Here is a 12,500-nt window from a genome sequence, read left to right on the forward strand (position 1 = left end):
AAGATAATCATTTTTGCAAGTAAGGAAAATATATACCGATGGGTCCCACGATTTTCTAATTTTTATTCTCAAAACTTGTAGCTTCGTGACAGCGTACCGAAGATTTTGAAGTTGGCTTTGCTGCTGCTCGAGTCTTAACTCAATGTATCGTACTGAACTGGTGTGTTGTCATTTCGTCTCCTACAGCCGATAAATACTACTACATCAAGGCGTTAACATTCTTTGAAAACGAATTTTAATTAAACTAATTTTGTCCGTTGATCAATAAGATAATTTGCATGAACACATTTTAGTGGGCCTAAATTGGACTTCTGATTTTCCCACAGGATTAGTCTCTAGGTCCTATTTGCAGTATACTCTCTCGAATACGTAATATTAATGAATATTTAAATCGACAATATATATATTATATATAATATATATATATATATATATTAATCTGCTTTATTTGATTATTCTCGTTATTATTGTTTTATTAGCCCTGTTTTCGCCTTTCTTTTTATCCTTTTCATAATTGCTTAACAGAATTAACTCAGACCCTAGCTATTCAAAGTAAAAAAGCAATCATAAAAAAGAAAAAAAATCAACGAATATAATTCAGTCTTATTTTTTATCGAATTCCTTGCATATCATCCTGTTTCATTTGGACACGTTGGAAAGCTGTGGGAGTCAAAACTGACGATCCATTAAGAAAGGCTTACTTTCATTAAAGCTTTTCTTAGGTTGATCTTTCTGTAGCTATTCATTTCTTCTAAATTGAAATTAATTCAAAATTAGTATCACATGTATACCTAGAGCTACTACCATAAGCATATTATAAGTAGCTGAAAGGACAAGAAATATGAAAGGTGACGTTCTTGTTTAAGAAGTATGTTATTTTTTTTTTCAAGAAAAACCTACTGCTTTAATCAAGGGTTGCTCCTTGATGGCTACAGGGTGTAACACGAGTGTACGCACACATTTTGGGGAATGAAAGATAAAGTTTCTTTGAACAGAAAATATTTCATAAACATGCATTTTAATTAAGGCGTCCGTTGTCGGTGCGGGGAATTTCAAAATAACCGTTATCATTATTGATGCTTCCACGCGATGGAGTTCGTAGCGAGGCCGAGAAGTCGGATCAGTCGCCTGATATGTAGAAGAGAGCGGAGGTGCCGTATAGGAGTGATGGAAGGATTAGGCCGATGTAAAGAAAGTATCTCCCAATAAAATCTATTCTTTAGGTTTTGAAGAAAAAAAAATGTATGCATCACTGAAACTGTTTTCCTCCCTATCCGTGGTATTCACTGGCCACCGATAAAAAAACAAAACAAAGAGAGTAAGCCTAACTGAATCTCTCATCCATCAAAGATAAGTTTGCTTATTCATTAGACAACTATCAAAGATTTCAAGTGTAGATTTAAAAATCTCTTCCTCTCCATCTGAAGTATTCATCAGACACCAGTTATAAGCATAGAGCTAGTTATGATTCCTGGTTCAGCAATGTCGTGACGAGGCACTAGAATTCAAAGTTCACAAATGAATGTTTGCTCAGCAACATTTACACCACTGTATCGTCTTGCTCTCGTGTAGTGGCTTCGAAGTGTTCCACCTCTAGGCCCATGTTCTAAATTTTGCCGTTCTTTAAACAATTTGATTCATCTATGTATGGTTCTCCCCGGTTCATTAAGCTTTCTTGATATCTCTCCAATAGGAACTTGCACCGAATATAGTACAATAATTGTCTCTCGCACATCGAGGGATGTTTCTTAGACCGATAAATGACACATTGACAATAGATTCCCGTGCATATAACGTCAAAAGCAATAGAGTCAGGTCGCCTGGTTCACACTGTTAGCATATAGTTTTTTTTTTCTTTTTGTTTTTAAATATGATAGCATTTTATGAGATTCCAAAGTTTTCTGTAAAATTAACAAATGGAATAGTTCAACTACCTTCAACTTAATATTAAAAAGATAATTTAAGGACTATGTTTATGCGAACCTACTATACTCTGTTTTTTTCCATCTGTCCATCCTCCTGTGGTGTTTTCGCATGGTACCCAGGCGTCCGAGCTTTAAATAGTTACGCTATGTGTAAGTTTTAGGTAAATAAAGGATATCTGGGTGTACATTTGCAACTGAAAAGTGTTTTAAATAAATTACTGTATGCTAATTACACCGTTAATATTCGAAATAGGATATTATTATTATGCTGAATGTAAGCTGAATGTAACTATCTAAAGCCCGGGACGCAGTGTTACCATACGTATACACCACAGCTGGATGGACAGATGGAAAAAAACAAGAGTATAGTATCCTATCTATTTGGTAATGTATATCTATGGTTGTGATATGACGTTTTTTATCACTTCGGTTTCGTTCACGCCAAGTTTGCTATATGGAAAATAGTTTTACACAGTAACATAACATAATGTTCTAAAGATATCAGTGACTGTTTTTAACGTCATTACGCATGATTTCTTCCATCTTTGAAAAGAAAGATAGATAAATAAGGCATGAATCGTGCGTCAGGCAGGTGAACGAAAAATTATGAAACTCTGCCACGAGTTTTTTTGGCCGACAGTACATAATTGCTTTATTAAATTCTGTAACTTCCCATTATGACGCACCAGAGCCTAATCTATTCCCATATCTCTACGCAAGCCAGAAAATTCAATGCTGGATGCTCTGTCAGTCTTTTGATGAAGAAACCAGCGTTGTCTCTGTTATCTCTATAACGAGATGCTATCCGGAAAGATTTGCAATACTCTGCACCTCATGCTGATTTAAAAAAAAAAAAAATAATTTAATGCTCACAAAGACTTATAATCCCTGTAATAGGTAGTGTATAAATTACATAGCTTGATATCTTCGGCTGGCACTTTGACTCTAGCTGCAACTACTTTTCATCCTTTTACTGTACCTCCGTTCATATTATCTATCTTCCATCTTACTTTCCACCCTCTCCTAACAATTGATTCATAGTGCAGCGGCGAGGCTTTCCTCCTCTTACACCTTTCAAACCTTTTCACTGTCAATTTCCGTTTTAGCGCTGAATGGCCTTAGTAGCCCCAGTGCTTGGCATTATGCCTAAAGCCTGTAAATCAATCAATCAATCATCGGTCACTTTTGATATACGCAATTGTTGTGTAGTTGATAGTATGAATGTGTGTGTGTGTATCTGTTGTGTTTGGAGGAACTTGTTGAGGTATACATGTTTTCATCTTGAAAATCCCATTTCTTCGGTAGTAGCACTTGTCAACCAGACATTCTTTACAAACACATCAAACACTCAAACAGAAAGCTGCTGTAGAATCAAAAATAGCGTTAGTGAAAAACAAAGTAGTTTCCCAATATTGTTATAACTTTTAAAACATTAGTCGTTATTATGAAGTGATTAATTCTGTTCTTTTATAACATCGTATCCGTAACAGCTTGAGTTATATGCTGCCCTGCTTACGATGAGAGCAATTAGATGTGGTTTCTCTGATATCTTCTCACATACATACAGACGTATATTTATTGACCACAAAATTAAAACTTTCGTACATACATACATAATCAAGTCTTTAGAGGCAAGTTGTTATTAATAGTCCACATAAAGGAAAAAAAAGTCCATGTAGTAAGTGAATTTTTATAACTTTATGACTTTCAATTTATTCCACTTAGGATTATTAATAAACGAGATTAAATCGCCTAATGGAGACAGTGTTCAGATCTTTTAATGTTGCTGTTAAATTCTCATACAAAATTTATGATATTCGTGTTGATATTCGCAAAAGAAAAAAAAATGTAATGCATGATCCCGTGCCCTGTGGCCTATACGTAAAAGTGAGTTTGATAAAAGTTGACGGTATTTCCGATTTTGCTTTTTTTTTTTATTAATGATGTTTCATGGTCGGGGAATTAGAACTCTCCCTCTACATGCAATTTTACATTGAACTTGTTTTTATGTGCAATGATTTCAGCATTATGAATTTTTCTCTTAATCCATTTCAGTACTTTTGAAAAGATTAACGCTTGTTTTTTTTCCTTTGCTGGATTTCATTTCTCTAAATATAGTACTTACAATTTTCAAACTATGATGCGTAGATATCATATATTAATGATTGAAATGTAATTAGAGGTTAACTCACAATCCCTTTAGAATAAATGATGTAGATTCATGCTTTTCATTGTTATTGTGGGCCAAATTTGCGGAAAAGTATGTTGTTTTCGCGTCGTATGCTAAAAGAATTCCTATTGCTTTCATGACTGATAACCTGTGGGGCAACTTCGTCAATGATATTTTGGAGAAAGAAAATTATTGTCGAATAATTCACCTTATGAAAATGGGATCGACTGAATTTGTCTTAGAGGTAAGTTAATGTTCTGGAGAATGATTAGGTCGACGTAATGTTCCCTGGCATCATGACAGCTAAGTTCAATTACGCCGATATCATTTGATAAGAATGACGAAATTGATGCAACAACTATGGACATGACTATATACTATATATATATATATATATATATATATATATATATATATATTATATATATATATATATATATATATATATATATATATATATATAATATATATATACATATATATATATATATATTATATATATATATATATATATATATATATATATATATATATATATACTACCATACATACATTCATACATATATATATATATATATAGATATATATATATATATATATATATATATATATATATATATATATATATATATATATATATATATATATATATATATATATACTACCCACCCCCACACGTACATATATATATATATACTATATAATATATATATATATATATATATATATATATATATATATATATATATATGATACACGCATATTGTCATAATCTTCGAGCCAGGGGATTAAGTTTAAAATGAGAAATCCAAAATTTGACGCTTCTAAAAAATATGACTCACATGGGTCTCTGACGAAGACAGGGATATTAACAAAGAATGGGAATATGAGAAAACAGTTGAAATAGGGAATGAGTAGGAAATAGTAGGTGAAGGGTTGACAAAACAACTTCCAGTTTCAGTTACCTTAGTCTGTAGACAAGAAAGGCGTAGTTAGAGACAGGGCATTGGAGGAAAACCATGGGTCACTTGCAGGGCTTCACCAAGGCATCGACAGGAAGATGCTTCTCATCCGACAGAGTCCTACAGGAATTTCAAGGATAAGCATTTTGGTAGTGCTGTCAGGGTGGATGGATGTCTAGACAGAGTCCAGTCTACAGGTAGAGCAGGTATAGAGGAGGTTACCTAGGTCTAGCATCAAGAAACAGGGCAGAGATAGTGGCAGGCGGAGTCATCGGGCGTGACACCACTTCCAGACAGAATAGGGCCACCGTTAGTGGCTAGGGCAGAATGCAAATTGGTAGGCCAGATCATGCCGTATTTATACCCAGTTGTGGAGATTCTGGTAGCATCTGGTTCATCTTCACCTAATCCTCACAACTACCTGAAAAGGGTCATTGGACGCCAACAGAGGAAGAGTGGAAGACAGGTTACAATGGTGCTAGCTTGGGTCAAGAGGATTCAGGTCAGGCTGCGGCCATGCAGGTTTGAGGGGGGCCGTGTTGCAGATGCAGAAGGCTCTGACAACAATGGTGAGGGAAAAGGGCTGAGTAAAAAGGGTTAGGTTCAAGTCAGTCAGACCTCCCTTGAGAACGTGTGAGCCCTCACGACTTGGAGGGTGACTATCTTTTAATGGCTTCTGTCAAATATATGGGGGACCTTAGTGCAAAAGAATACAATGGCATATGGGGCTTTGGTCCCTTAAGAGTTGCTGAAATTTTTTTGGATTTGGCATCTGGCACTGGGTCTGATGAGAAGATGACAAGTTATAAATCATGTTTGACACATCATTAAAATGAAATTAAGAATGTTTTCCATCCTTGCTTTGTGGTTGGGGAACAAAAGGAAAGAGGCTAAGCAAAAAATATTCTCTCAGCTTTCTAAATGGTCAAAACAAGAAGGGGTTCACTTGTACTGGATTCTAACGTGAAGAATTTTACTCCATTTCTTTTGTTTTTCTCCTATTCAAATTCTCCCTTATACTCAAGGTTCCCTTACTTTACTTCCTCAGTTATTCCTGTAAGTTTTCGAGTTTCGTCGAGGAAAAGGAAATAAAAACAGTCCAAATGGATGCACATGCCCACCTCTTACCCTTATGAAGATGTTAAGATGCTGATGACCGTCAGCATCTCGACCATTCTTTTCAGAGAACAAACCTCACCCATCTCTCTCTCTCTCTCTTCAGTGTAGCATTGGATATAATAAATATAACATAGTCTGTATCAAAGCTAATTCTAGCAACTCAGGCTTTCAAATTCAATATAAAGCAAAACCCAATTCCTTTAGGAATTTACCTCACCATTAAGCAGACTTGCCTGTATCTTTTACTTTTCATAACTCAATTATTTCATACAAACTTAACTACACACTTAAATGTTTACATCCAGCATTTACATCATCATCCCAGCTTCTGTTAGTATGTACACAAGGTTTGGTACTGGAAACAGTGAGGGAAAGTAAGGGTTTTCATATCGGGATACACAAGGGGGAAAAGGAGCATTTATACATGGAGTTACTTATAAGATACAAATTCTTTATGAAGCGGGTTGTTAAGCATTGCCTCTGGATAGCACAGCTAAACATTCGGGAAAGTGTGTGAAAAAAAAGGTTCTCAGAAGATTAATGCCTGGAAAGTATATCGCAAATTTGTTATCAGTTCCCTGGATATATTCAGTCTTCCAATTATAATCTTGCATGCCCAGATTCCAACGCACTAAGTACTTATTTGATTCCTAAATTGAGCCAGATACCTTAGTGGGTTGTGGTCTGCTGTGACCGCAAGTAGGAAACTTTATGATCGGCGTGATAGGCTTCTTGAACATCAATATTCCTATACTTATCATAGTCTGGGATATTTGGTACTGGCTTATTCATTGTTATTGTTTTGAGATTATCGTAAACTCTCATGCATTCTTCTGTGCATTTAAATGTCTTGTTTCCTTTGAATAAGTTGATTATGGGAGTAGCTGCTTCCGAGAAATTGAGGATAAACCTTTGGGCCATGCCCACGAAGCACTGGGCTCCCTTTTTTGTTTCTGGGTATGGCATATGTCCTAATTGCAGACGTTTGCATCCTTTGGCCACCTGCCAACAATATTCCCCAGGTAGGTAATAATGGGATGATCCAAATTGGCACCTCTAAAGATTCAGTACTAATTTTTGCTTCCTTGAGGCTTGGAGAACCTTTCTCAGGATATCTTGATGTTGTTCCCAATCATACCATGAGACTGTATCCCTAGGTACACTACACAGCTTTTGATCCAGCTAGAACTTTTTTTCATGAGTTTATGAAAGCATCTTAGTGCAGTACTTTATATTGATAAAACCCATCCCGGGTAGTAAAGGCAGTTAGAGGGAACAACTCCACTGAGAGAAGAACCTGCCAATAACCTGTCTCCAAATCTATCATGCTTAGGACAGGGAGCTTTGCCTAGGATATCTAAGCACATAACTATTTGCAGAGTGTGTACTGCTACGGCTTTGTGACTTCATTTAGTTTATGGTAGTCAACCCATAGCCTATCCCTCCTCCTCCTCCTTAGGTACTAAGGAGTACTGCTGTTAATTGCAGTGCACCTGTTCCTTCATTCGTTCAGCCTTTTGCAGGTTCTTGTAAAACCCTTCTGCCATAAGCTAAGTATTATCTTCGAGGGTGATGTGGTTCTCTATAACCAGAGTACAGCCAAGGCCGCGAGGCTCTCGTCTGAGCACAAGGACCTCATCTCCAACCTAGATCTTCCGAGTCTTGGCTTTCTTGTCAAACTGTATTTTGACTCTTTCCTGTGGCCCAAGCAGCACACAGAAGACCTGGTTCTGACAAAGAAAATCTGAAAATGCCACAGGCATCATAAAGACCATCTTTCCCTCGGACTTTGGCTAGAACGTACCTCTCTATTATCTTTTCAGGCCTCAGAGAGAAGGCTTCTCCTTAGGGCTGTAAGACTGGGACATTCAATTACTAAATGTCTGACAGTGGTACATTCAGGTACCAAATGTTTGACAGTCAAAGGAATTAGTTCCTTGGGGGGGGGGGGGTGGGGGGGGGGGGGGGGGAATAATGACGTCATTGCACCTCACGCCATGCAAAGTAGGCATTAGTTAATGTTCTTTGCAGCGTCCCTCCGGCCCTTAGCTGTAATCCATTTTATTCCTTTTACTATACTTTCATTCTTATTCACTTACTCCTAACATGCTATTAACCCTTTCCCAACAATTGTTGCATAGTTCAACTTCGAGGTTTTCCGCCTGTTACACCTTTCAAACCTTTCTGTCCCAATTTCCCTTTCAGCGCTGCATGACCTCATAGGTCCCACCGCTTGGTGTTGGTCTGGCCTAAATTCTGTATTCCATTCCGTTCTAAAGGATTGCTCTGTTGTATAATCTAGTGCTTTGTTTATGGTAATGTTTACTCCTAAATTAATTAATTCACCTGCAACATGGAGAAATAAAATCCTTCAGTTATACGGAATCTAGATGTGAACTTTGACCTTCTACCACGTCTGGCCTCAGTGTATCCGTGAACATTACCTTTGACCCTAACTAAGGGTACGCATTTCTTTTAATTAAAAAATATCTTTAAAAGAGGAATCAGATTTTGTAAGCATTCCGTTAAAATTTGTAGTGACTTCAAGTCCGAATTTATACGCCTTGTAGAGTCCTTCTTATATTAAAATAAAAACAATTTATAATTCAACTGAATTGATTATGTATTGTACAATGACATGAGCAAATATCGTCTCGTATTTTCAAGTAATAATATAACTAGTTTCCTAAGTCCGAATTCGTACTCAAAGTTTTTAGAAGACTTCTTGTGTTTTAAGTAAAACTATTTTAATCAAATGAAGTTCTTAGATATTTTACAATGACATGAACAAGTATTGTCTCATATTTCCAATTAATAAAATAACCTTATGTTTGTATACATGTAATAGAAAATTATTCGGAGTTTTAGGTAAAAATATATAGAGCAACATTTGCATAGGATGACGACAGATGAAAGTCATAAAACTTCCAAACTGTCCATTAACACTCCTGGAAAGCAGATTAAATGACATGTAATGAAAAAGTTTTTTTTCTTTCAAGTTTCGTTCTTTTATATGTAGGATTGTAATTTTAATGGTTGCTTTCACTTTAGGTTTGATTTTGAGAGAGAGAGAGAGAAGAGAGAGAGAGAGGAGAGAGAGAGAGAGAGAGGAGAGAGAGAGAGAGAGATGGAATGGAATTAGAAGAGAGCCAGAACAGTACTATAAATTTTTCCACCAGATGGAAATGGCCACAAACAAATATTTTATTATTTCGCTGTGCATTTTCAATGGAAATGTTTTTCATGACATATAACCTTGTGAAGTAGTGACGTAAGCAAATTATTAAAAATAATAATAGCAGAATCTCACATTACATGATCAGCTGTATTATTCATGATGGCCAAAATGCCCATCGCTCTCTCTCTCTCTCTCTCTCTCTCTCTCTCTCTCTCTCTCGTAAGACGCCTATTAACCTGTTACCGCATAACATTTTACTGCGGCTTTTTGATAACAATATTTTTACCATTTATTTTCATGAGTAACCACATAGTCTGTGCTAACCAACGTAATTATTATATTATTACATTATTATTATTATTATTATTATTATTATTATTATTATTATTATTATTATTATTATTATTATTATTATTATCATCATCATCAGAGAAGTGATAATCATGATGTTACAAGTTGAACGGGTTGGGTTTTTCAATTACTTCAGGACCTCAAAAAATCACCCCCAATAGATTGACATATTCATTATCAATAAAATTCCCTCATTTCAAATTGAAACTGTTTGTTGATTATACTACGTTCTGTTACATCTATGAACGATGGACTCGTCCAATCACTTGAAAATGAATTAGATTCTTTAACAGAAAACGCTGAGATTCACTAATGGATCTGTTATGAAGGCAACAGATAATAATGAATTTGTGCTCGAAGCGTTTTCAAATACAAGTAAAATTTAACATTAATTCGTTTGTTGCTTTCGTTGAAGTAAAGTATGACGTCCTTCTTTGAATAATTAAAGAGCAGTTAAAGAAAATTTGAATTCTCTCAAACATTTTTCATGTTGATTTTAATTGTTTGAAAATAAATATTTCCATTTGTTACTAGACTTAGTAAATATCCATCCTCGTCTTGATAATTACCACTACCTGCTCACAAAACCATTCCATTTAAATAATATTGTTAGATTTATGTTGACCTTTCAACGAACAAGTTGATTTCATTTCATTCGTTTGTTACAAAGGATGATATTTGGAATAACGTATTCAATACTGTTAACAAATTGTTTGGCCATATATTGCAAGAATATCTTGCGGAATTTATAAACAAGTCAATGGCTTTGTATTGAATAAATACAAAGAGCGTAGACTTCTCATATTATACATATATATTGTGTGTGTTATAATATATATACATGTATATATATATATATATATATATATATATATACATATATATATGTGTGTGTGTGTGTGTGTGTGTGTGTGTGTGTATATGTATGTAATTGTAATAGGAGTGAATGGAAATGTTTATTATGGTGAAAACTGACTAGTAGATTTACATTATATATAACATATATAAATATATATATATATATATATATATATATATATATATATATATATATATATATATATATATATATATATATATATATATATATATATATATATATATATATATATATATTTGTGTGTGTGTGTGTATGTGTAGAACATGATCTGGCAATACCTAATAGTCTTTTTAGGCAGAAAAATAAACTTAAAACCACCTGGCAACATCCAAGATCTAAACATTGGCATCTCTTAGATTACATTATAGTAAGATCTCGTGATCGAAAGGATGTATTACTTACAAGGTCAGTGGCAGGATCCGAAGACTGCTGGACTGACCACCGTCTGGTTTACTCTTGACTAAAAAGAGAAACTCATATGCATTAAAGTGACTGAAGTTTAACGTTGATTCACTTCAGCGGTGTCTCGCTAATAAGCTAGAACAGGAATATCCACTCAGTATTGCTGATCCCTGGAGTAAATTTAAGGATTCCGTAATCAGCTCATGTAAAGAATCAGTAGGTCTGAAGAAATACGAACATCAAGACTGGTTTGATCAGAATGATGGAGCTATCCAAGATCTTATTCATGAGACCAGAAAATATCTATTTGAACATCTGAATGACCCAAAGTCTGTAACAAAGAAGAAAATACACCACGCAGCAAAAGCCACAAGGGAAATGAAAAACAAGTGGTTGACAGACTAAACAAATGAATTCCAACTCTTTTTTGACAGAAATGACGTGAGAAGCCTTTTCAGCGGAATGAAAGCTATATTTGGGAATGAAAGCTATATTTGGGAATGAAAGCTATATTTGGGCCAAGTTCCCAAGTGCTAGCACCCTTACGTAGTCAAGATTGCACTCGACTCCTTAAAATAATAATGAAATCATGTCTCGTTGGAAAGAACATTTTAAAGAACTACTTAATAGAAACCCCGTGATAGATGAGGATGTACTACAACAATTCCCTCTTCTCCCATTGGATATGACACTTGCAGTGGTACCAACTCTAGAGGAAGTGGAGTTGGCTATCTTCTCTGTGAAGAACAACAAAGCTGCAGGACCCGACAACATTCCTGCTGAAATTTATAAATATGGAGGACCAATCTTACAGCGTCAAATTCACAACTATTTGTATAATTCTGGATGCATGAGGAAATTCCAAATAACCTCGTAGATGGAATTATCAACACAATGTATAAGAAAAAAGGGGACCGATCAGTTTGTGGAAATTACAGAGGAATTACCCTCCTGTCAGTAGCTGGGAAGGTCCTAGCAAGAATTCTAATAAACAAGACTAACACCTCTGCCTGAGAAGATCCTGCCTGAGTCTCAGAGTGGTTTCAGACCTGCTCGTGGTACAACTGACATGGTTTTCTCGGCGAGGCAGCTACAAGAAAAATGTCGAGAACAACAAAAACCCCTTTGCATGGCATTCGTTGACCTGACTAAAGCTTTTGACAGTGTCAAGCGTGAGCCGCTCTGGGAGATACTATCTAGATATGGATACCCACTAAAATTCATAAAGATCCTGAGTCTACTACATGATAATATGTCGGCGACCGTAATGGCTAATGGTAGCTTTACTGAACCTTACAAAGTTAAGTCAGGCGTAAAACAGGGTTGTGTCGCTGCTCCTACCTTGTTTTCCATATTTATTACTGTTGTTTTGCACCTCATTCAAGATGAATTGTCTCCAGGTATCTCCATCAATTACAGAACAGATGGAGGAATATTCAATCTCAACCGGCTAAAGGCAAGAACTAAAGTCAATGTTACTGCTATTGTTGAGCTTCAGTACGCATACGACAAT

Source organism: Macrobrachium nipponense, chromosome 1 (genome assembly GCF_015104395.2).
Source record: "Macrobrachium nipponense isolate FS-2020 chromosome 1, ASM1510439v2, whole genome shotgun sequence".
Lineage (NCBI taxonomy): Eukaryota > Metazoa > Arthropoda > Malacostraca > Decapoda > Palaemonidae > Macrobrachium > Macrobrachium nipponense.